General features: G+C 45.4%; 2 long non-coding RNA genes across 3 annotated transcripts in view; one reads left to right on the forward strand and one right to left on the reverse strand.

The window, feature by feature from the left end:
- Positions 1-107: 107 nt before the first annotated feature.
- LOC122172451 (uncharacterized) lies at positions 108-25,774 on the reverse strand. 2 transcript variants are annotated; one of them, XR_010591510.1, is made up of 5 exons: positions 25,675-25,774; positions 16,623-16,700; positions 16,296-16,458; positions 12,511-12,729; positions 108-257 (listed from the first exon to the last, which is right to left on the reverse strand). It is a non-coding gene; the product is annotated as an uncharacterized LOC122172451 (long non-coding RNA). The 2 variants fall into 2 exon arrangements; XR_006172777.2 differs by lacking the exon at positions 108-257 and adding an exon at positions 904-5,141 and having other exon boundaries at positions 25,675-25,773.
- The window catches only part of LOC135974298 (uncharacterized), a 34,067-nt gene continuing 16,740 nt past the window's right edge, over positions 9,587-26,913 (forward strand). Inside the window, exon 1 of the long non-coding RNA XR_010591511.1 lies at positions 9,587-10,348. This is a non-coding gene — a long non-coding RNA (uncharacterized LOC135974298). The remainder of the gene's footprint in view (positions 10,349-26,913) is intronic.

The raw sequence follows: 26,913 nt of genomic DNA on the forward strand, positions 1-26,913 counted from the left end.
AAATCAAGATAGAAACATATCATTTTTCAAGGTAAATAAGTTTTCACCCACACGTGGGTTTTAATGAAATACAATGAAACTTCCCCCTCAGGCTGAAGGCAAAAAAATATCTCAGAACTCAAGCTGGTCAATTTCAAAGGAAGGAATTAATTACATATAGATTTAATGAATACAGTGTTTCTAGGGTTCAGTGGACATTGAAATTGCTGAGATGGGTTCGGTATCTGATATCGCAGGAAGTCATTGTGCTGGGGAATCTATTAGGAAGAAAAAAAAGATTTTTTTTTAATGAAAGTCTCTGTAAAGAGTAATTTTGCAGCCTTAAATTAGAAGCAGGTGTCTCTCCCATGGGCTGTCATTTGCATTAGTTAATTCAGGGGTTTGCAAGGTGAGACTGGGCTATGTCTCAGACAGCAGAACCTTCAAAACAAAGGCACTACAAAATCCTCTGGAGGTGAAGAGATAAAATTAATATTGTGTATGTGGAAGGTCTGCATGTCAAGCAGGAAAAGGGGGTTACAGTGGGAGGCCCTGGGGTATATATTGTGGGGTTTGTAAGGAGAAAACCTCACAGCCAAAGCAGAGAGCCTTGGAAAAAAGGCTGAGATGTATTAGTCCTTGGGAATTAAAAGAGCGCTGAAATATATTTCCTTCCCCTTTTTGTGATAATTGGGCTGACAAATTCACCCTACTTGTGAGCGCAACTGTACCAAGTAGATAGAAGTTCATAAGATGTCACAATAACCTATAATAAGTGTTGACGGGGAAAGGTATGAAAGGGAAACAGACTGAATTAATCAACGTTAAAAGGCCTCTTGATAGAACTCAAGGGCTGTGTTGAAATAGTGCTTGCTAAAAACAGAAGATGTGGAACTGGAAATTAATGTAAATTAGTGTGTCGGATATTAGGCCTGCTGAAGGGATAGGCTGTTCCACCCTTTGCTCCTTTTTAGGGTCTTCAAATAAAGACACTTTTGTTTGGGGGGAGGGCAGGAAATAGGGAAGAACAGACAGAGACTGGAGTGAGCTTGACCCTCACAGGGTCCCAGAGCTCGAGCTCCAGCCCCAGACTAAACATCTACACCACAGTGTGAAGGGGTTGTCCTACTGGGGAGAGTTTCGGGCAGGTGGCGTCCAAGACACACATCCTGGTGTTTGGGAGATGACTTCACTGCCCAGGACATGAAGAGGAAATTTCAGTTCAATAAGGAGAGATGGCAGGACAGGCACTGTGCACTCGCAGCCCAGGGAGAACATTCCATGCTTATCACACACCCACCCGAAGCCAAGCATTTGTTTTACAGGAAGGAATGTAAATTCCACCAAGGCCCTGATTCTGTTACGCTTGCTCATGCTGAGTAGTACTTGCTCACCAGAGTAATGCTAAGAGAGAGGAACACTCCTTGGGTCTTATCCCACCCACCGACCCACAAGGGACAGTTACAACAAACTGCCATCCACTTTGTGCTTTCTCCCTCTTAACAAACGAACGAATGCAGAATCAAATGCAACTGTTGAGCAAACAGGAAAGCAAGTGACCAGAAAGAGGACGAAAGCTCTATGGTTTGAATCAGACTGGGCAGAGCACCGGAGAATTTACTGTTGGGAACAATCCATCCCTGGCAGAGGGATGTGTGCCAAGTGGTCTCTTCACAGGAATGACTAGGAAATGAGAATTCTGGTTTGCAAAAAATTTCAAGGTTTCCAAATTTGTTTATGTTCCTCAACACAACGAAAACTTTTGAATTTTGTTGGAGAAAAAAACAAGTGTGAGCAAGATACCTCAGAATAGCTAAGTCCGGCAGTTATGGCACTCAGCAGAAATGTGAGAAACAGGTTCAAATGCTGTGGTACTTCATTTGGAGCAGGGGTCTGTGTTTCCCACCCCCCTGGTTATTCTGGGGTGGGTCTCTCTCTTCTCCCACCCCAGAAATTCCATCCTGGACCTGAGAAACCTTCCCAAAGAAAGTTTTGTCAAAATCGATATTTCCGTTTCAAAAAATCAGTAGTCTCCGGTGGGGAAAAAAGTCGTTAACACGTCATTAACCAGCTCTAGTTCTGTGCTATGATTCTAACATCAGGGTTTCATCAGTGTATTCATTTTAAAGCAGCGGTATTCAGGCAGTTATACCTCAGCTGTTAACATTTAGTCAGGCTTGGAGTTTCAGGTTCAATCTTTACCAACAAAAGAAAGGTCAAAAATATTTTTTTCTTATTTCCAGTTTGAGGGGCAGGCGGAACCGGCCGGTTCAGGGGCTTGGCAGTGAGAATGCAGACGGAGCAGGCAGGGACCAAAAGGTGTTAGCGCCCGACACGTTTGCTGCTCTACAGGCAACAGGTTTCTCAGCCCAGTCGCTAGTGGACTGGTGGCTCCAGGTCCGAAACATTCTCTCAACTGGCACTTTGTTGGCGGTTTCAGCCTCGAGGCCAAGGGATGAGCGGGCCAGAGCGACTGAACGTCACTCTCCTCTCTAGAAGCAGTGCCTTCGGATAAGCCACATCAACAGGAGTGACGTGAGAGAAGATTGCGCCGCTGATTCACCCTGCTTTAATGCCTTTTTCTTTTTCTGGTTCAGTGGTGGGCTTCAATCTGCAGCATCTCTCTTCTCAGAGCAGTGGGCTTACCCATGATTCTCTGCTTGGTGTCTTCGTCTGGTTCCCTTATTTTATACCATTAACCCTCACTCCCATTCTTGTGTTCTTCTGTTGTTCTCCCAAGCAATCATTTGACTCTGGAGCTCTGTGGCCCATCCCCTGTTGTTCTGGTGAGCTCCAACCACCATTCTCAGGAATCAAACAGGCCAGGAGTGTTCACTTCTCAGAGCAGCAGCTCCTGTCTGGGATTCTTAACTTGGCATCCTCCTCTGAATCCCTTGTTTTGACCCTTTGGCCTATGGCCGGTTTGTTCACTTTTTGTCCTTTCCATTCAGCTAAATTCTGGCCCCTCCCTCATTCTGTAGCTCCACCCACCAATTCCCATCACCAGGTTGGCTGGAATCGCTCGCTTTTCAGAGCAGACAGTGTTGTCCATGGTTCTCCGATCAGGGTCCCCTTCCGGATTCCGTGTTTTGACCTCTGGCTTCACTCCCATCCCAACTTTCCTTTTATTTGTCTCATGACGTTGAGTTGAACATTGTATTTTTGTAGCTCCTCCCCTCGGCACTGGGAGAAACCATTGTTGTTATGGGTGGAACCCCCTGTGGGGTCTTTGCCCAAGTCACAGCATTACAATAGGCTAGCTTCTCCTGCTTCTTTGAGCACTGGCCAGCATTCTCTGCTCAGCGTCCCTTTCTAGTGCCTTTTTATTGTGCCCACTCCCATCATTATCACTGTACAGCTGACCTTTGGTTTTTGTGGGCTCTCCCCTCTCCATTGTTGGTTGTCTGGTAGGATCCCTGCCTCCTTCTCAGAGGTCAAAGTGGCTGGCCTTTCTCGCCAACACTAAATTCACTTCTAAAAATCAAGTGTCAAAGAAAAATAGAAGGTGATAAGCTTAAAGAGGCTCATATCTCAAAACACCAGTGGTCCTGTCTCATTTGATAGGTATTTTGACAATAAAAGGCCTAGACTTGGAAGTTAAAACACAACCACTGTGGACATGCATCACTTTTTTCCCTTCAGAAAAATATGACAATTTTACTACATGGGTCTATAGAGTATTCAGTGAGTCAGGATTGACCTGATATTGAGTCAATGATCCGTGAACTCTCCCTCGTGAGCATAGACGCTGTCGTGCATATGTTATATGGCACATTGATTCAGGATGAATTGAAGATAGAAGGAGCAACGACTTGAGCCCAGAGTTTCTGCTTTAAACTCTAAACCTTTTGTTGTTTATAAATTTGCCCCCCATCCATGAGGTCCTTTAAAGTCAATGTGCTATGCCTTTTTACCACTAATTTACATTAACAGCTCACTTCTTGAGTCATGTTTGCCTCAGTCCCACTTACAAGACGTCTTCTTCAGGGCAAACCCCAAAATACAAACCACAAAGAACTATACAGAGAGAAAGAGCCTCCCACCGTCTGTTTATTAGCAGGGACATTGACTTCTGATGTGTGTCATGGTCTCAGATGGCTTACACACAATATTGGTTGGTATTTAAGTGGGTGCAGAAATGTTGGGTGTTAAAAGTCTTTGAGTGTTGCTGCGATGAGTCAGACGCACTTTAGAATTTATTTTTTAATCAAGGTTGAATTCTGGCCTTCAAACTGAATTCATTATTATGGTTTTTTAAAACCCGTTTATTCCTTTCTTCATTATTTTCCTCTTTCTGTTATAATTGCCAGGTAATACTGGATAGATAAGGGATGCTAGGAACTAATTACTTGACTACATTTTTTTCACTGTGAGGAAAGAAAACCAGCCTCTCTTGCTAACTTCCAAAGTAGCATATTATTTTTTCTATCAAATACATCACCAGCACGCACACAGAATTATCTTACATTAATGCAAAGATGTCTTTAAAAACAACTACTTTAAAGGGGAAAGTCTACAATATAAAGCACACATTCATTGATGTATCAAGATATATGGCATAACATTGATGGCACCCCTACCACTGATGCATAGAAAACGACTGAACAATAGTTAATTGGATATCAGTGGACCATTCTGCATTGTCCTGCATGATTCTTCCTTATAGAATTGTCTACTGTGCTCAGTGAAGTTCTGCAATCAGTTTATTATTCTCAAGAGGTATGTGGTCTGTATGCACATGCCTCTAACTGGTAGGGATGCTTCTATTTAATTGGTGTTGGTCGTGCTTTGGGATTGGACTAGATGACCTCCTGAGGTCATTTCCAACCCTAATCTTCTATGATTCTATTCAGAGATCTTCTATAGCACCTGAGCTACTTGGCAGCAGACAGATGGTTAACATGTGGTTCTCCAGAAACAAGAGTATCAGTGCTGTGAACTCCTGCTTAAAGGAACACCCTGCACTTCCTGATGTAACAAGCGTGCTTCCTCCTGATAGCCCTTTCCTGTCCATCCCTCCCTCAGCAGCATATACAATAACATTCAGGGAGCCACTTCCCCTTTACCGTTTTAATTCATTGCACAAATTGCACAGGGATTTCGATGGACTTTCGTTGAGCACGTGCAATCCAGCAGCTGGTGTGATCTGGGAAGGAGCAGAGCTGCAAGGAGGCAGAGGAAAAGATTTTTTAAAACCCCACACTTTCAAGGGTTTATTCCAAATCGCACAGAAGCCAAAGGAAAAATTCCCATAGACTATGATGGAACTAGATCAATATTTATGAAGTGGTGTGAGATCTCCATATAGAAGGGGCTACATGAGTGCAGAGTATTATTTTTTTAAATGATTCATTATGCCAAATCTCAAGGTTCTTCCTTATTTTTTAATGCAGTTTTCACTCTTTCCTTAGGCAGTGTTGTCCGGTGTGTAGGGCTCTGAAACTCAAAAGATCTGAGCTCTATTCCCAGCTCTGCCACTGGCCTGTGGGGTGACCTTGGGTAAGTCACGTCCCTGCCCCGTGCCTCAGTTTCCCCACCTGTAAAATGGGGATAATGATACTGACCTCCTTTGTAAAGCACTTTGAGGCATAGGGATGAAAAGCACATGATAAGGGCTAGGAACTATCATCATCCCAGGAAAATTCACATTAAATCAGTGAGACTGGTGAGCGTTGTGTCTGTAACATTAATCTTCACTTAAAATGGGGAATGAGGTGAGTAACGAGGAAGGGTCAGTCATGGTTCAAGAGAGGCTGGGGCTTAGGAATTATTGTCGGGGTAGGGGGAATGCCCCAGGCCACACATTTAGGCAACCAAGTATGGATTTCGAGCTGATCCTGCAATAAGGGGGCAGATCCCTGAGGCACCACAGAGCCCCCGTTAAACTGGTGGAGCTCTGTTTGAAGGCAGGGGTCTCCCTGTAGTCAGCCATGGCTCAAACCGGGATTGGCCTTCTTCTCTTTATGTCTCCCGCCCCTGGGTCCCCTGGGGGCAAGCTCACTGTTCCCTGTGGGACTTGAGCTCACTCCAGGGGTCCTTTCTTGGTTTAATTACCTCCGGTCCCTGACTGTTCCTCAGGCTTAGCTACAGGGCACTGAAGGCAAGCAGATGGCCACACCCCTTCTCAGGGCTGCAGTGTCTGGTTGCCATAAACAAGATGGGGCAGGGGAGGCTAGTCACTGCCTCGGGCTGGGGTCCCTGGGCTACTGGGCTCTCTGCAGTCTCTAGAAGTTTTTACTTTTGGGCAAACATCCCCCCACCCCACCCCAGGCCTGAGTTCTGTGGTCAGCTTCACCTTTATAAGCTCCCCTTCTCCCAGTAGAACATGCTCTGCAGGTGCACCTGATTGGCACTGCCTGACCACAGGGATCCTCCCTAGGCTTGCTGGTGGCATTTCCCCTCACAGTGGGCACATGAACCACATGGGGTAAGCTCAGCCCCTTCCACTACATCGACACTGTGATAAAAGTCTACAGCGTGGCCGTGGCTGGCCCAGATCAGCTGACTCGGGCTTGCAGGGCTCAGGCTGCCCGGCAATAAAACTGCGGTATAGACGTTTGAGCCTGCGACCCCGCGAGAGGGCGGCATGTTCTCGAAGCCAAAGCTTCAGCCTGAGCCCGAACGCCTACCCTGTAATGTTACAGCCCCGCACCCCAAGCCCCATGAATCCAAGTCAGCTGACCCAGCCTCTGAGACTTGGAGCGACAGGGTTTTCATAGCGGTGCCGACATAGGTGCTTAACTTTTGGCAGCTAAGTTAAAAGATGTCGGTCTTTGTTTCACTCCGTGAAAGAAGTGCACCAGAAGGCTTTGATCCACTGAAGTGAAGGGGAGTTGTCTTTGCACTAAGTTTTGGATTGGGCCCTAACGGTAGCAATTGTAAGGAACCCAGTGAAACTTGCCACCCGTAATGTTGCTAATTAGCCTTCTAACTGGAAAGCAATTGCCCTAAATGTGAATTACGGGTGCCTCATTGTTTGTGAAGTTTAACAAAAGGAACCAGAAACTCTACTCTCACCAAAATAATAATAATAATAATAATAATAATAAAATCCGTAAATAACAGGCCTCATTTTAGCCAATGGGTTCCCCTCAGTTTTTTAGTCCTTTTGGAGCAAAGAAGGAATGTTCCTTTTCATCTGTCAGTCACGCATTTTGTGGCGACAAACTGGCTCTGGAAAAAACGATTACTTGATTATATGGCAGCATAATCTGATGGCTTTTCTCTCACTGGCATAAGCTTTGCATTATGTCTCTGTATGCAAATACGTTGAATAAATTGTTCATGCTTATAAAAATATGGGATTCTGACTTTTTCAAATACAGCCTTTAAATCCTCTCTTTTTTTTCTGCAAGAAGGGCAACACTTTTCCATCTACGGGGGGAATATAAAAAGAATAAAATGGGCAAGGCCTGAAGTTAGGATGATGGAAGACAGAACAGCTAAGAATCTCCTGTAAGAAAAATTATATAGTGCCCAACCTTGTGGCTAATTAAGGAGAACATGGAAGGATAATATTAAGGAAGACCTAAGACCTCTTAATGACCTCTTAAAGACCTCTTTCTCAGGGGGTAGCCGTGTTAGTCTGGATCTGTAAAAGCAGCAAAGAGTCCTGTGGCACCTTATAGACTAACAGACATATAGGAACATGAGCTTTTGTGGGTGAATACCCACTTCTTTGGATGCATGTAGTGGAAATTTCTTCATACTGCACAGTCAACCTGTGGAACTCCTTGCCTGAGGAGGTTGTGAAGCCTAGGACTATAATAGCGTTTAAAAGAGAACTGGATAAATTAATGGAGGTTAAGTCCATTAATGGCTATTAGCCAGGATGGGTAAGGAATGGTGTCCCTAGCCTGTTTGTCAGGGGGTGGAGATGGATGGCAGGAGAGAGATCACTTGATCATTACCTGTTATGTTCATTCCCTCTGGGGCACCTGGCATTGGCCACTGTCGGTAGACAGGATACTGGGCTAGATGGACCTTTGGTCTGACCCAGTACGGCCATTCTTATGTTCTTATGTAATGTGAATTATCATAAATGACAAAAATATGCCCTCGACCGAAAGAAATAGGAGAAAATGATGAGTCAAGGACCTCTAAAGTCTATAAAGCTTGGAGGAGGAGGAGTTAATTCTTAAAGCACAATAAAATAAATATATATAAAAACTAACCCATGTCAGTAGTTACAAATAGAGGAAAAATCCACATAATATGAACCAGCGAGGTTCGTCTCGAAACCTCAAGTCCCTCTCAAAGGGATAAAACAAACCTGAAACTACAACCAAACAGAAAGAGAAATGAAATTCAGTCACGTTTGGTCGTTCAATTCTTTGAACACCCAAAGCTTTACATTTCATTTATGGTAACACCTGTATCACCAGCAATGCACACACCTGAAAAGTGAAGAATCAACACACATTTTAGGGTAGGTCGACACTTGTGGCGGCGTGTATCGTATGGACACTGCACACCCAGCTAGCAGGGATCTAAATAGCCGCGCAGACAGTGGGACACTGCTTAGGCGAATAGAGGGGAGACATGGCAGAATCTTAGGGTATGTATCCCATGGCTCTCTACTCACCCAAGCAGTTCCTCCTATGTCTACTCTGATGTTTTTAATCGGGTAGTGTCCTGCTGCCTCCCCTCTGCCTGAGCCCTTCCCCGCTACCTCCCCCTGTCAGAGCCTTTCACCGCCACATGTGGCAGCTTGCTTTTCATTGCACCAGACAGCTACATGTACCCTAAATGCCACTGCAAGTGTAGGGGTGGGAGGAGGCGGAGCAAGGGCAGGGCCTCAGGGCAAGGGGCGGAGTTGGGGCAGGGCCTTGGGGCAGAGCACCCACCGGGAAAAATAAAAGTCAGCGCCCGTGGATGGGATTCAGCCGCCTCTGTGTCAAAATTAGCCCACTCCCTCAGGTGAGGGGCATGACACCAGTGCTCGTGTGGTGGGAGCAGGGTGGGGAATATAAGGGCAGCCTGAGTCTGGGGGGTGGGAGGGAGCCAGCTGAGGAGAGGACAGATGATGCTCTGGTGCTCCCAGGCAGAGGGACCTGCATGGAGCAGGTGCCTATTGAGATATAAGGCTGGGCGAGGAACTTGCTGGGAGAGAAGCCCCAGCTGGGGGGACCGCAAAGGACTGTGAGCCCAGAGGGTGTGCTAGAAGCAATGGGAACTCTGATAAAGGACTGGGAAGACTTCTGAGCCTAGAGGGAGGGCTGAGTGGATGCTAAAGCCCAATTATACACTGAACGCCCCAAGTGAGCCTGGAGAAGAGGGGTGGCTGGGTTTGAGTGTTATCTTATGGGAACGAACCACCCCCAGGGGTGCAGCAGTCTTGGGAAAGTGCCAGATGGGCTGTGTAATGAGAGAGAGAAGGTAAACTGAGGCAGTGGCCGGGCCGGAAGCCAGATTGTCTAAGGCACCTTTAGAAAAGATGTCAGGGTGGCTGTGCTCCACTTCGGATCCCCGGGCATTGCGCACAAACGTCGACTTGCACCCTTGTAAAGCTTCCCCGCAAATAACCAGTGGCTGAAGAGCTAACATCTGGCCTAAAGTGACTTGCCCTGGGCCATACAGAGTAGATCCCTGACTGCTAGATCGGAATGTGAACTGCAGGACCATCCGTCCCCTCCCAGTCCCATTCTGCTTCTGCTGCACATCCCGAGTATGGCTGCACGAGGAGACAGAATTCACATCCCTTTGAGGAAACGCATCTGTTGATGCCAGTAGCATTGCACCTGAAACAGTGGGGAAGTTGCTTGCAAATCTGTAGACGCTTTATCTCCTGCTCATCTTTTGTCAGACAAGTTTAGTATAAATGGAGCTTAATATTGCCTGGCTATTCCCGGCTCCCCCACCACGTTCTTTGTTTCTATCGTCTGTATTTTCTCCTTCTTTATAAATGAGGTTTCCCAGCTGTGCGTCCTGATATCTAAGCTAATAGAAAGAGGTGACGTACAGGAAGAAGACAATCTATTCCTACGCAGATGTTGCTCATAACTTTGAATCCTCAGAGCCTCTGAATGTTTGCTAGTCCCTCAAGGCCAGGCTGTTCTTGACGCAGGCTCTGTGGTGCTCATGCCGCCTGAGTGTAATGCGGTTTGGCTTCGGAAATCTTTTCCTCCCTCTCTTTTGTGCTAGGCATTGTGCTTCTCAAAGCACTTTCCTGTTGAAACGAGGACAGCAGAAAAAGGAAAGCCATTCCCAGCCTCACTGGGACCCATCAGAGCAATGTCTCTCTGGGATGGGGAATACACTCTGCCAAGCAACCGCAAGAGGAAAAAGAGAGGCCTGATTCTCCGGCACTTCCGCATGGGTGTAAACCAGGAGCAGTGACACTGAAATCAGTGGCGTTACTCTGCCGTAGGTGAGTGGGAAAATCAGATCATTTGTTTACCGGTCTAAGTACAAACACAGGTGGCATTTGCAGACTTCCATATGGATGCTTTCCTTAGTCAGGGTTTAACAGGACTCCCGTAGCACTGGCCTCAACAGCTAAGATGCAGCGTGGACCACAGGGTGATGCAGAAAGGGCTGATTGCTACACAACAGCCAGAAGTTTAGAAAGCACAATATTTTGTATGGATGATTCAGGTTCCAGAAGCCATGTGACATAGCACTATCTTGTGGGCAGGGATCTACCAGGAGCTGGCTAGAGAGAGACATGTAGACAGATACAGTTTTTGCACACCCTTAGTAAGATGTGGAATCCAGGCTCATCCATTGATGTAACAGGGAAATAAATCTTTCTACTGCAGTCTGAGCCTTCCTGCTTCTTTGGGGATACCACAGCCTGACTGCAGTTTTTGACATGTTAACGGGAGGACGGCAGCTAGGCAGAGTGACCTTATAGATAGGGCACTGGACTGGGACTCGGAAACCAAGCTTTTATTCCTGGCCCTGGCACTGGCCTGCTGAGTGACCTTGGGCAAGTCACTTTCCCTCTTGGTGCCTCAGTTTCTCCACCTCTAAAATGGGGACAATGACACTGATCTCCTTGGTAAAGTGCTTTGAGCTCTGCTGATGAGAGCTCTTTTAGAGCGCGAGATTATTACATAGAGCAATATTGCTTTGGTCTCCAGTTTGTTTTAACCTGTAAGCTCTTCAAGACAGGGACTGGCTACTTTGATTCCTGGTCAGAGCTCATCTATTGCATGATGCCCTGGCGATACCATTTAGAGAAGAGTTATCTAAAGAATTCAGGGGTGAGTACATTTTGAGTCATCCAATCCCATCAGACTTTGGGAATATTGATCGAGACAGCAGGAACTCCAAGGGAATTCTTCCCACACCAGTGTGGCCATTATTTGTTTGAAATAATGTTATCTATTTATTTAGAGAGATTTAAGCAACTAAGAAAAGCAACCAATGAAGAAAAACTGTGGCAGCCCTAACAATTCATTCAACTTGGTGGTGACCACTCAGCACTGCAGCATTAAATAATCAGATGCAGATAGCTAATTAATACAGTCAGACCATAAATCAAAGCAATGGAAAGACATCTCTCTCTCTCTCTCTCACACACACACACACACACACACACACACACACACACACACACACACACACACACACACACACACACACACACACACACACCCCTATTCTCAGCTACTTCATAGAATATCAGGGTTGGAAGGGACTTCAGGAGGTCATCTAGTCCAACCCCCTGCTCAAAGCAGAACCAATCCCCAACTAAATCATCCCAGCCAGGGCTTTGTCAAGCCTGACCTTAAAAACCTCTAAGGAAGGAGATTCCACCACCTCCCTAGGTAACCCATTCCAGTGCTTCACCACCCTCCTAGTGAAATAGTGTTTCCTAATATCCAGCCTAGACCTCCCCCACTGCAACTTGAGACCATTACTCCTTGTTCTGTCATCTGCCACCACTGAGAACAGCTGAGCTCCAGCCTCTTTGGAACCCCCCTTCAGGTAGTTGAAAGCAGCTATCAAATCCCACCTCATTCTTCCCTTCTGCAGACTAAATAATCCCAGTTCCCTCAGCCTCTCCTCATAAGTCATGTGCTCCAGACCCCTAATTATTTTTGTTGCCCTCCGCTGGACTCTTTCCAATTTTTCCACATCCTCCTTGTAGTGTGGGGCCCAAAACTGGACACAATACTCCAGATGAGGCCTCACCAATGCCGAATAGAGGGGAATAATGACGTCCCTCGATCTGCTGGCAATGCCCCTATGTATATACTTCCTCACAACCCACCAAACCTTATCAAATACATGCCTTTTGTAGCATGCCTGGAAGGTGATCAGTAGTCGGCTATTTCACACCAATGTGGGGAGCAAGTTCCAGATCCTCTGGCCCTTGCTGAGAATGCCCTGCTGAGTGACCCCCCTCTCTTTTATAATGAGGGGAAGCCGGCTCCAGCATCCCATCCCCTGTTGATTGCATCTGCGGCATTATCTCCCCAGGGGGGTCTCTCAGGTAGGCAGGTCCCAGGGCTCTGAATACTTCCCGGTTGTTGCACTTTTAAATGATCGGATTTTCTTCAAATCAGCCCCACCTTAACTCACCTTCAGGATCGTGCAGCTCAGACAAGTCTGATGATCCAGGAAAGCAATGGCTCAATTTAACCAAGCCACCAGACAGCGAAGGACCGGAGAGAGATGTCGGACTGTTTTCATGCAACGCTGAGCATTTCCAAAGGTTCATTTCCATGAGTAATGAAGGGGTGGTTTAGCAAACATCAGGTCGGAAACAGCTATGTTCCTTGGAGAGACAGGTTCAAATGCCTGCAATGGGGAAAGAGCCTTTTATTTGTCCAGGAAAGATACAGTATCAGACTAGGAGTCTGGTGGCACCTTAAAGACTAACAGATTTATTTGGGCATAAGCTTTCGTGGGTAAAAACCTCACTTCTTTAAGGTGCCACCAAACTCCTTGTTGTTTTTGTAGATATAGACTAACACGGCTACCCCCTGATACTTGACAGTATCAGACAGTTCACAATGTGTGGTTCTGAAAAAGTAATGTGCTGTTTGTACCGCATGCAAAGCAAAGGTCCCAGGGCAGTTTTCTTAAAAGGTTTGCCCCAGTGGACATAATTTCCCCTACTCCCACTATTGTGCAGTGTGGTGGATACTGTTTGGTGGTTGCTTCCATCACCCCAGAGGTGGCTGACTTTCTGAGGTGCTGTATGTACATAGTTGTAAAGTGCTTTGGGGTCAAAGACACTCTAGAACTGTCAGAGATGAATTAGAAATGGCCCTGAGATACAAAAGTCTGTATGCAACACTAGCAGCCTCAGGTGGGTTGTCAGTAGGAAGGATCAAATCTGGGACCATTAAATCACGCCAGAAGGTGGGTGGGATGGTATGATGGGATAGCCTAATTTTGGCAATTAATTGATCTTTATCTACTAGCGGTAAATATGCCCAATGATCTGTGATGGGATGTTAGATGGGGTGGGATCTGAGTTACTACAGAGAATTCTTTCCTGGGTGTCTGGCTGGTGAGTCTTGCCCACATGCTCAGGGTTTAGCTGATCACCATATTTGGAGTTGGGAAGGAATTTACCTCTAGGGCAGATTGGCAGAAGCCCTGAGGGTTTTTCGCCTTCCTCTGCAGCGTGGGGCACGGGTCACTGGCTGGAGGATTCTCTGCACCTTGAAGTCTTTAAACCATGATTTGACGACTTCAATAGCTCAGACATAGGTTAGGGGTTTATTACCGGAGTGGGTGGGTGAGATTCTGTGGACTGCGTTGTGCAGGAGGTCAGACTAGATGATCATAATGGTCCCTTCTGACTTTAAAGTCTATGAGTCTATGACAGGGGATGGCTCACGGGATGATTGCCCTGTTCTTTTCACTCCCTCTGAAGCACCTGGCATTGGCCACTGTTGGAAGATAGGCTATTGGGTTAGATGGACCATCGGTTTGACCCACAATGACCGTCTTACGTTATGTTCTTATGCATGAGCCGCTACTACCTGATCCAACACACCCAACTGTTAGTGGGGGCTGTAGCAGGTCTATCAATCTCTAGCTGGCCTAGCTACTTCTAAAGGGAACAAAATGCCACACGGAGTGGGCCTGACTTACACGTGTTTGAAACCCTGCAAAGCACAGCGACGCTTGGAGCTGGGCTTGTGAGTTTTCTGCCTTATAGGGGCAGGAGCCAGCTGTGAAATTTGAATCCCGCTCTGCCTTGGGATTCCCTCCCTCAAACATCCAGGGCATTCCATTGAGGAGCTTGGGGTCAGGCCCATCTCTCCTGTTCAATCGGAATGAACTGGAAACGTACCCCAGGGCTCCCTAATGGAAAATCAGGGCTGTCTTAAACAAACAGCACCACAGTCACATGGTTCTTCCAAGGAAAGGAGTGACACTCTCTGTCACCCATCCCTGGCTAATCCTCTTTGGAAGACTGCCTGAAATGCCTGGCACCTACGCTACCAAGTATTACTGCGAAGCTTTTTGCTGGGTTTGACTAGGTTTATGAGCTTTTTACAAGTCTCCAAGTTTCCAGGGCAGCATAAATTTGATACCTTGACAATTCCAAAATGATTCTGTGTCTCACACCAGCACCCGGGCATGAAAAGTCGGTTTCAATTCTTGCCCCTCTTGTAGCCACGGAGCTGTAACTCTTGAGCTGGCAAGCTGGGTGAATTCCATTGAAAAACACTGAGCTCCTTTTAAAAACAAAAAAAACCCACCGCTTTCTTGCATGACAAGAGGGACTGGAAATCTCCAAGGCTGTAGTTTGCTTGGACAAGCATATTTACTCTATGCCCTGTGTAGCGGGGTGAACACCCCGCTCCAGCCCTGATGGGGTGGGAAAAGCCCTGCAGAGGGCTGGGGCTGTGGAAGGGAGCAAAACCCCGGCTGATTGGAGGAAGTGGCTGCAGCTGGGGCCACGCCCCAAACAGAGCAACTCGGCCTTATAAGAAGGCCAGGGCAGCCACACACTCAGGAGTCTCCCTCTGACAGGAGAGAGAGAGGCAGGCCTGGCTACAGGGAGCTCACCCAGGACCTAGAGTGAGGCAGGGCTGGGGAAAGGCCTTGGGGGCTGGGAAGCCCGAGGCCAGCAACTCCCCAGGCTGCAGGGCCTGGTATTAGGCCCACTTAGGTATTGGGGTTGCAGAGGGGCAGCCTGAGGGTGGGTAAAGGCAGTCAGTCCAAACCCCTTGTTGCCTGTGATGATTGGCTGCAGTCTGCCCCAGGGCGCGGGGGCTAGACGGTGACTGGCAGTAGCCATGACTGAGGCGACGTGGGGATAGCGGGTGGGGGTTCCCCTGGGTGGGGAGACCCAGAGAGAGTGGGGTACTGCCAGAGGGGCAGCACCCAAGACAAGGGCAACAGGGTCCAGGAGGGACATGGGGGGCCAACGACAGGCGGGACACCTGGCCTGCAGAGGGCGCTGTGACGACTGGTGAGCTAATTCCCGAGATGACCAACAGGAGGTGCCTCTGGGTGAGTCTGCGCCTCATTACACCCTGTGTGTGCTTCTCTGCCTCTGTTTTATTAGTGTTGATTAATTATTAATTTTATGGTACTGCCTGCGGCCTTCGGTGACGATTGGGGCCCTGTTTTGCTAGGTTTAGCATGCACGCATAATCATTGTTTATTTCTGTAGCACCTGGGAGTGCTGGGTGACAGAGCAGGATCCCATTGTGCTAGGCACTGTACAAACAGAAGAAAGAAATAGTCCCTGCACCAAAGAGCTGAGAGTCTAATTCCTAAGAGACAGTCTCTGCCCTCAGGGTCTGAATAGACAAGGCAATGGAAGTATTATTATTCCCCATTGTACCTGAGGCACTGAGAGACTAAGGGTATGTCTGCACAGCAAAGAAAAGCCCATGGATGGCCCATGGTAGCTTACTTAGGCTTGCAGGGCTCAGGCTGCGGGGCTGGGTCCGGGTTGGATCCCGGGATCTAGGACCCTGCAGGATGGGAGTCCCAGAGCTTTGGCTGAAGCCTGAGCCTGGAAGTCTACACAACAATTAAACAGTCCCACAGATTGAGCCCCGCGAGCCTGAGTCGGCTGGCACAGGCCAGTTGTGGATGCCTAGTTGCTGTGTAAACGTACTCTAATGGACTTGCTCAGGGTCACCCACGGAGTCTGTGATAGAACTTGGAATTGAACCCAGACTTCTGGAGTTTCGGTCCAGTGCTTTAATCACAAGAGGGTACCTCCCCTCTCAACACTGGACCAAGTGACCTGATCAAAAGTCCATGGACCACCAGATTGTATGTGGTTCACCACAGTCCATTAATAAATGGAACATCAGATTGGCTAAAGCATTTGTGATTACGACACTTACTAGGTGCTAAAACAATAACTACACAAACTACTTTACCTCAGAAAGTGTGAGCCCATGTCTGGAGAGAGACTGCAGCCTACAGAGGATATCCTTTCAGCTTGAATTCTTTCATGTCTTGCCATAGTGCTACTGTCATTGGGTGCAGGTGGAAGAAGATGGTTGGAAAGATGACACCACCAATGGATGGATAGATGATGTGCTGGCATATACATAAACAGATTCATAGATGGTTAATGTTGCATAAATCATAAAGTCATGGAAATGTAAGGCTGGAAGAGACCTCGAGAGGTCATCTAGTCCAGCTCCCTGCACTGAGGCAGGACCAAATAAACCTAGACCATCCCTGATAGGTGTTTGTCCAACCTGTTCTTAAAAATCTCCAATGACAGGGATTCCACAACCTCCACTGGAGATAGATGAAGGGATAGATCGATCCAGGACCTAAAACAGAGTTTTAAAAAAACATTTTACTTGTATTTACTTATTTACATTTGAGTTCATCATTTAATGGGAAACTCTTCCTCCTTGTGCTGAAAAAGTGACTGACAGCAGCTGGTAATGCAAACAAAACTCTCTCAGAATAGGTTGCCTGAACCTGGTATCCTTGAAATCAGAAACCTGAATGTTAGCTGAGAAAACAATGAGCCCGGCCAGTCCTGTCATTCCTGAGAAATAGCCAAATACACCCACTAAGGATTCTGAATTTACAGTGTTGTTTGGAAGCTAAGCCTGACTTTTTTTTTGATGAACACTGTACATTAAAAAAAATTGATTAAACGGAGTAAGTTATAAATATCTTTCTTGCCACACTCAGATCAAAAGACCAGAGCACATAAAGAGTTATTTATTTCCAGTCCATTGTAACGATGACTGAATTGGCAGTGACAACCCTTTGGAATTGATTTGTAGCGGTAAAAGACTAATTACAAATATTTCAAAACAATTTTTCCCTTCCACATAGACCTTATCCAGCACTAATCACAGGGAAATAAAAATAAAAAAAATCAAAGAAAACCACCCGCCCTGTAATCTATTCATTATTTGTATCCAAGATCTGAGCTGGAACTCCATTGCGTTAGGTGATGTACAAACGCATAGGAGAGATCATCCTTGCTCCCAAAATGTACACTCTAATAGTTAAAACAGATGAAAAATAGCAATTATTATTTCCATTATAAAGAGGTGGAAACTAACGCACAGAAAGACTGTGGGACTGGCCCAAGGTCACACAGGAAGTCTGTGGCAAAGCCAGGAATTGAACCCAGACTGCCAATATTTCCTCACGGGCTTCATGGAATTCTCAGAGAAGATCCCGCCAAGTTCAAAGTTGGGGGCCTTACCCGCGGAGCGCTCTCGGGGATTGACCCAAGAAGCCCTCCAGGGAAATGACTCCGCAGGACAACTCCATTCTGCTCAGATGGCAGCCACAAGAGCTTCCTCAGCAACTGGTCCACAACTGGAACTCTCTTCCAGAAGGGAGCAAGATGGTCACAGACTGCAGCACCTTCAGGATGAAATGTTGTATGCATGCCTGCAGTCTAGCTTGACTTCCAGAGCCCCACCCAAACCCCGTAGAAAACTAATCTAAGGTCTCCCTATACCAATAGGGGGAGAAGAGGAGGGAATGATGCTGAGATCTTCTTGTGTCCACTTTAATACACCTGGAAGGCATTGATATAATAGAATGACAGGCATTGTAGAAGAACCTATAGAGGCAGAAATAGTTTAAGAGAATTGACCAGGGTGACATAGGGCCTGACTCTGCAATGGGCTGTCTGCCTCTAGTGAAATCTGGGCCACCTCAGATCCCACAGAAGTCAATGGGAGTGGAGGACACTCAGCACTTCACAGGAAGTACTCAGTACCATGCATCCCTGAGCCTACAGTGAGTCCTTGGTAGAGCTGGGATTAGAACCCAAGAGCCCTGATTCTGTGTCTCTGCCTCACACCACTAGACACCACCCATTCCCTACTTTAAAAACATCTTTGTGGCAAAATTATTATTAATATCATAGTAGGGTCTCAATGTTCCAACCCAGATCAGGATCCTTTATAGATTCATAGATTCATAGATTATAGGACTGGAAGGGACCTTGAGAGGTCATCGAGTCCAGTCCCCTGCCCGCATGGCAGGACCAAATACTGTCTAGACCATCCCTGATAGACATTTATCTAACCTACTCTTAAATATCTCCAGAGATGGAGATTCCACAACCTCCCTAGGCAATTTGTTCCAGTGTTTAACCACCCTGACAGTTAGGAACTTTTTCCTAATGTCCAACCTAGTACGAGGCATTGTACAAACACATAGTAAGAAACAGACTGTTACTTTAAAATCTTAATAGGCAAGACCAACCCAGGGTATTTGTACAGTGCCTAGCACAATGGGATCCTGGTCTGTGACTGGGGCTCATAGGGACTATGGTAATACAAATAATAAAAGTAACCCTGGTTTGCCCAGGGTCATATCAGAGGTCAGTGGAAGAGGCAGGAATAAAGAACCCAGTTTTCCTGGTTCAGCACCTTATCCGCTGGACCAAACCACCTCCCAAGGTGGTCCTTTTTCTTCTTCATCATCCTCTATTAGAGTCTTTTTACTTATCATGGATCCTGGCAAGTGACACTCTTGACTGGAAACATGAGTCTGTGACTCAGCTGTTGGCAGACGACGTTGCCAGGACTGCATGCCAATGAGTTTTAATCAACAAGGATTTGCATGTGGAAATATAGCCATGTCCAGAATAACCAACTCTCAGTAGTTATCAAGTCTCTTAATCACTCACAGAAACACTTAGACTAGTGGTTTTGTCTGACACTGGTGTTTTTAACTGTTCAGTACCAATATTTTGGCATGGTCTCACTTTTGGGAGAAGCAGCGAGAGAGGCTATAGGACAACGCTTGACTGGAGGGAGCCATTCCACCTTATAATTTCTCAGTTAAAGGGACACTTTAAAAAACACTTGACTCAAATTAGACACTGTCCCCGCACACTGTGCCAAAATTAAATTAAATATACATGGCAGCCGCTTGTATTCCTAGCAGGGAAAAGGCTGGTGTTTTCTAGGACAAGGCATTTTAAAATTGGAGGATACCCTCACATCCCAGGTTGACCTGCACACAAAATGCAGGAACGGTGGAAACACAAACATGTTAAAAAAGCAGCAATGGATGTGGAGTGCGTAGTCTAGGCACCATACCAGATGATAGGGCTATAAGAAGTGTATGAAAGTGTGACATTGCCCCCTTGTGGCTGGCCTGCAGAATCGATAAGAACCTTCTGGGATACTGCTACCAGCTAGGAGAGATGTTGGTCAGGATTTTCAAATAACACGTCTCTCGGGCCTACTCCTCCCTGCTTTCCTGAAATGAGTTTTAGACTGAAATTCCTGAGAGAACATTGGGTTCCTTGTGGTTTATATAAACTCTCATTATTTAATCAGCACTGTGAGTGTCTCTCAGCCTGCACTGGGAACCACAGTCCTTAGTACCCCAAAGGGACAGGATGACTCATCCATTTATCACACACAAGGGAAGAATAACTTGCTCTGAGTGGAGTTGAATGACCCTGCAACAAGCTGGGTTTCCTCCCACACAGATGCCTTAGATGGGATCTTCATGTTCATTGTGTTTAAAGTAGAGCTGGGAGGGAACTGGAATTTCCATTGAACAGCAAATTCCGTGATTTCTAGATTTGTTCCTCTTCTGAACAAAAGCAAAGCATCTAATTTTGAACTTCCCCACCATGTGACATTGTTGGGTCCATCAAGACATTTTTGAAACCGGCAGAGCATTTCGAGATCTTATCAAAGCTCGTTGTTTTGATTATTTTAAAATGGAATTTTGTTGAAATCAGCACGCTGCTGCTGACTTCTAGACACCACTACCCTTAAAAGAACAGATCATCCTTCACACCCCCAGAGGAGCCTGACAATTATTGCACTCACCTGGGATGTGGGAGACCACACTGTAGTCCCTGTTGTGAACCAGGAAGAACTTGCATCTCCCACATCCTAGGTGAATGCCCTAACCACTGGGCTATTGGCTATTCTTGGATGGCTTGCTTTCTCGCTCTGGTGTTTTCTCACAAAACATTTCGAAAGATTAGGTGGAACCCAACCAGATTTTGAAACCTCAAACATTTGTGCGGGCCAGAATGCTTGTTGTCCAGCGTGTCCTAGCACAGCGGCTTCTGCTTTTTCCCTGTGTCCGGAGTCACAACCTGAACAGGAAGTAAGTGGGGAGTGGCCGCACAAGGCCACCACAATCTAGCTTGATGGGAGCTGTTGGGCTTCGAGCAGAATTTGACTTTTAAATGCCAACGTTGTTAAGTATTTCACTGATGATCATTTTAGTAGAAACATTCCACTAATATGCCTCTCCCTCAATCCCGAATAGCCTCCTATGCCTCCCCAGGTCCTAAAACCCTCAACCATCCCTTACCCTGCTGCCAAGACCTCTAGGCTTGCTCCTGGCAACTTGCCCGATGCATTTCTGCCATGCCAATGTAAATGTTTGAAGTTTGCTGGAAACTGCAAACGTGGGGGCAACATTAAATATGGGGCAGGACTACCCTGATTGCATTATTCATTTTCGCATTCAATTCATTTAAAACCTCCATGAGGTAATTTAATTGAGGTGTCCCAGGATTGCCATCCAGCTACATTGGAGTCCTGTAGAACCTACAGGTCCAGCTTATCACCGAAGATGTGGGGCCTTGGTCAACTGCTTGTCTTCGCTACGGGGGTAAGTCAACCTAAGGTACGCTGTGAATAACATAGCTGGAGTCGACGTAGCTTAGGTCAACTTACCCCAGTGTCTTCACTGTGCAGCATCGATGGGAGACGCTCCCTGGTCGACTTCCCTTACTCTTCTCGGCGACCTGGAATACCGGGGTTGACCAGAGAGTGTTCTGCCGTCGATTTAGCAGGTCTTCACCAGGGCCGGCTCCAGGGTTTGGGCCGCCCCAAGCAGCCAAAAAAAAAAAAAAAAAGCCGCGATCGCGATCTGTGGCGGCAATTCGGCGGAAGGTCCTTCGCTCCGAGCCGGAGAGAGGGACCATCTGCCGAATTGCCGCCGAATAGCTGGACGTGCCGCCCCTCTCCGGAGTGACCGCCCCAAGCACCTGCTTGACAAGCTGGTGCCTGGAGCCGGCCCTGGTCTTCACTAGACCCACTAAATGGATCCCTGCTGCATTGATTGCAGCACTGTCGATCTCCCCATAGTGAAGATCAGGGACAGGCCCTACTGCAGGAGAACAGCACCCGTTGATCAAGAGATGGACCTGTTTGCCAATTAACTAAACAAATGGCAAGCCATTTGATTCATTGCAAGTCAGAGGTCTGTAGTGCTGGAACCAAGAAAGCATTATCTTAATGAAATGCAATTCATTATCAATTCCGAATGAATTAACTACAAAGGAGACCAATTTTTAGCATGGGGGAAACGTCCTGATAGAGCAATCTTTTAGCCAATAGATAATCTCCTGAGAGAAATAGTAGAGGTGCCATTGCTTTGCACATTTAAAACTGGGCTAGCCAAAACACTAGCATATGAGCAATAGGGAAGAATCTTCCCTTGGCAGTCAGCTGGACTAGTTGACTTAATGAGTCTAAATCCCCACACTCTATGATTGCCTAGATGCAAAAAAAAAAAAGTCTGTGCTGGAGAGACCAACAAAAATAAATGATTGCAACATCTATAAGGCATCTGTACTGTAAAATACCCATTGATATCAATATAAATATCAGACAAAAGAATGTTCTACTGTGTCTTGTTATCCTGTCAAGCTAATCTCTGCAAGTAGTCTTTATGTATAACTGTCTTATTCAGATACTTGGCTGTAATCCATCAAACACTTCTCATCCATTAAATATAATTATATGCTTTGTTGGAATAACCAGATGTTTAGTGCTGAGATGAGCAGATGTCTATGCTTCATACCGGAAGGTTGTAAACCTAGTTACACTAGCAATAAACGACAAGTATTTAAATGGAGGAAGTGAGCAGTTGTTGCTCCCCCCCCCCCCCCCCCTTTTTTTTTTTTTTTTTTTGGTAAATTGCTAAATAATTCCTTGTCTTTTGGCTCAGTGTAAGAAAGGCATAAACTGTGCTGTGGGGTAGGTTTGATGTAGGAGTTCCCAAGACCCGGCTGACTTTTGTAATTAATGTAATGATTTTTTCATTGCGTAAATTTTTAACAGTAAAGACAATTAACCATTGGAACAATTTGCCAGAGATTGTGGTGGATTCTCCATCACTGGCATTTGTGTGTGTGTGGGGAGGAGCTATAGTTGAAACTGGAATTGTTTTGGGGAAGTTCTGTATGGCATGTGTGATACAGGCCATCAGATTGGATGACCACAGTGGCACCTTCTGGCCTTGGAACTGCATAGATTTATTTTATCTTCCACTGAATTTGTTTTTAAAGACATGGGAACGGATGTTAGCTAGTATCTTCGACAGCGCTATACCCATTTATACCAGGAGGATCTGGCCCCTATACCCAAAACAGTCATGTGAAATGCGACAGATTCAGCTTTTGCGAGTCTTGCCTTCCATTTTGCTTCATGTGGGTTCCCACCCTCCTCCTTGAAGTTTGAGTTCCAGATTCTAGCAATCTCACTGCAAAAGTCAGCTGAGATGACAACATTTTGCTTGATTTGAGATTGAACACGGGGGAGACCACTGAATTTTGTGGGTTGCACCCCAAATAAAAAAATACTACCTGACCCACATTAATTGTCCACTAGCCAGAACAATTTGGTGGTTATAGCCTGAATCGCGGCCCAATAGCTCAAAGTTAAACTTTTTTGAAAACATGACTATTGGCCTTTTAAAATGTCAGAACAAGAGCTGAGTAAATAAATTGCCACAAATAACATACCTGCTGTATTATGCCCCCAGTCTAGCAAAGCGTATAAGCCATTATGCATACAAATATAAGCACTTATGCATATAAATAGTTTCATTGAAGCCACTCCAGTGGGAGTACTCAAAGGCCTGCAGTAGTGAAACATGAGATTAATCCATAGCTAGTTTGAGGCCTTAGCCTCTTTTTCTGTTTGTGGAATTTCTGCAATTCCTTTCAGTTTGTTCATTATCAAAATTCCTTGATGACTTTCTTTCATTTAACTATATGGATTAAGAGTGACCACTTCTTTGAGTTTTCAAAGTTCATTATTTGAGCTTCATTGATTACTTCTGATTATAGAATATCAGGGTTGAAAGGGACCTCAGGAGGTCACCGCGTCCAACCACCTGCTCAAAGCAGGACCAATCCCCAGACAGATTTTTGCCCCAGATCCCTAAATGGCCCCCTTAAGGATTGAACTTACAACCCTGGGTTTAGTAGGCCAATGCTGAAACCACTGAGCTAGCCCTCCTCCACACAGTCATACAGCATTGTTTCTGTTCTCTGATTGGCTGAACATGCAGGTGCCTCTGTTATGAAGAACCACACCTGCATTTTAAAAACTCAGTTTTCACAAATATTTTCCCAGGCAGCTTTGAAATCCATTTTCTGTGACATTCACGCCCGTGAATCCTGATTGCGTGCTTGGTTATTCACACCAAGAGTCTCACCACAGTCTCAGAGTGTAGCAGAACCAAGATTAGAACCCAAGAGTCCCAGTGCCCACCTCTACTCACTAGACCACATTCCCGTCTTCCATTGAGTCTGAGGCGTAGAATTAGGCTTGGAAGGATTTGAGTGTTATTTGTAAACGTCGGTAAAAGTCGATTTCACCGTATGCACACAAACCGATTAAAAATATATATATATCCATCGATAATAATCAAAATGTCTAGACAAGCAAAGTGTGAAAAATGAGAGCTTATTAGAGTTTGATTGAAAGATATTTACTTTGTATGTTTTGCATGTGATGTCGACAATTTGTCTTTTAATGGTTATGAGGCTTTAACTTTATTGAACCTCAGGGCAGGTCTACACTACAGCTTAAGTCGCTGTAACTTACGTCGCTTAGGGGTATGAAGAAGCCACCCCCCAAAGTGACATAAGTTACAGAGACCTAAGCGCTGTCCGCACCAGCGCTATATCAGCGGAAGATACTCTCCCGCCGACATCGTTTCTGCCTCTCGTGGAGGAGGAGTAATTATGCCGAAGGGAGAGACCTCTCCCATCAGCATAGTCCGCACCAGATGTGCTACAGTTGCCGATATAGTGCATCTAGCCCTCAGCATCTACTGTCATTACATAATTGTCTGACCCGTGCTGTTGTCTGACCCCCCACACACACATTATTTCCTGCAGCTTGAAAATTTAAAGAGATACAACTGAAAAAGAAATGCTTAAAAATAAATACCAATATCATCTATTGAAATGATAAACAAATAAAATTCTTCCAGGCCTAAGTATATTAACCTTTTTTCAAGCAGTGTTAGACAGAATATCATTCCATATTACCTGAAATGTTACGAATATTGAATCAACGATTACCCGGGTAGATGGAGAGTAACGGAGACATTATGAGGGATCAGAGTTCACTAATACAAGTTCCCGTTTTAATAAACTAAAGCTTTCACATGCCTTGTTGTTATTGACAAAGGTTTTTCACTTCTCCTGGACTCAACCTTTATAAATTGGCTGACTCCATTTTCCCATTAAAGGGCGTCTGTAATTTCAATATACATAACATCAATATAACAGCAAAAGAGCATGGGGATAAATTATTAATCAGTGACTATCACCACTCAGTATTTGTATTTGGCTTTTAGCAGTACTATCTGAGAGTGTCTTTGGGCACCGGCTATTTTTGATCTATGCTTTTTTTTTTGCAGTTTAATTTCTTAGTCCATTGTTTGATATATGGGATTAGTTTATATTGCTCAGTATTAGGTAACAGTTGATCTGAAAGGAAAGGTAGTCTTATGGCTCAGGACTAGCACTCCGGAGAGCTAGATTCAGTTTTTGGCTCTGCTACAGATTTCATATGGGACCTTGGTCATGTCATTTAATCTCTCAGGACCTCTATTCCTCATCTGTACAATAAGGACAATACCATTTCATCTTCCCCACACTCTCTGTCTTGTCTAGTCAGATGACAACCTCATGGAGGGAGGAACTACAGTATTATCAATACCACGTGTTCAAAAATCACAAGTCATATAGATCATGGGGGGGGGGGGGGGGGCTATATTTTTCCTTCTGGTGTTGAAATGTTTCGGAGTCACATTTTCAGGGGTTATTCTGCAGCCACTGGGGCTAGAAACGTACATTTAAAAAATGAAAGCTGAGATTCTCAGGTACTGTTCTGGGTTTGAGATTTTTATCATTAATTAGTACTAATAATAGAGGTCAGTGAACAGGCTCAAGTGGAATTCATTTAACTGAAGATTATTAGTCAACGATTAATACAGCACAATACAGAATACAGAAAAGAAGGTTTTATACATTACCCAACTGATCTGAAGACTGGAGAAGTGACAGCCACTTGATTCATTCCTCACTAACTCCCTAAAACTTTCTCCTTATATACTGTTTAGGGCAAAGACATTCCTTTCCCATGAGTGATCTTACCTTGGGTTCCAGCCCACATATCTCAATTTACCTAATCAATAAGGACATCTGCAACTGACCAATTATTACAGAAACCATCTGTGACAACACGGGATTCTTAGTGGCCTAAACATCAATCAATGGTTCATTATTTCATCAATCACAGAACACATCTGTGATAACAAACATCCCTTGTCAATCACCAGTGGTCCCTATGAACATCTGGATGCAATTATTATGGATCAACGGGGTCAGAGCATGGGATTACACACATTCCCTTTCTGATTACATACATTCCATCGTGTGGTCACCAACTAAGGTTCAACCTAGGTGAAGAGAACTTTGCAGTTCGATAGGTACAGAGCACTAGATTTGTAGATTCAAAACATTTTGGTTTATGCACAAAAAGGGATTTTGATTTATATCTAATCCCTTTGTGTGTGTGTGTGTGTGTGTGTGTGTAGATATGTGTGTGTAATATATATATTTTACACACACACACACACACACACAAAGGGATTAGATATAAATCAAAATCTCTTTTTGCAGAATGACTGCTAGAAATTAGGACTGGACGACAGCAAATGGCTCGCTCAACAAATTGCCTTATTCTGTTCTCTCCCTCTGAAGCATTTGACACTGGCCACTGTCCGAAGTCGAGATACTGGACTAGATGGACCATTGGTCTGACCCAGTATGACCATTCTTATGCTAATATTTAGTAACAGTAATAACCTGGTTCCAGCAGCTGGGCTCTAACAAAAGCACCGTATATTGCAAGACTTGCAATAAAATCATGGGAGTTGGCAATCCTGAGAGTGTCCCTTATTATGTGTCTATACACAACAGGGGCATGATCTCCATTGAGAACTCTAGGAACCAGCATCATGGTAATAATCTGAAATCCCAATGGTCCATCTTATTCAGTTGGGCCAGATTCATCCCTGGTGCAACTTTATTGACTCCCCTCTGGATGGAACTGTTGGACCCCCATCCCCAGATGGATGAGTTACTGCCAAGAAGTTTATTTCTCTGTTTTAATAGGAGTGAGGTGAGTGATCAATTAACAATCCTACTTTCCATGCTTCTGCACAGGAATGATGTTAACTGAGGAAAGCAATCATCACTTCTATTTAAAT

This window comes from Chrysemys picta, chromosome 11 (genome assembly GCF_011386835.1).
Source record: "Chrysemys picta bellii isolate R12L10 chromosome 11, ASM1138683v2, whole genome shotgun sequence".
In the NCBI taxonomy this organism is placed as follows: Eukaryota; Metazoa; Chordata; order Testudines; family Emydidae; genus Chrysemys; species Chrysemys picta.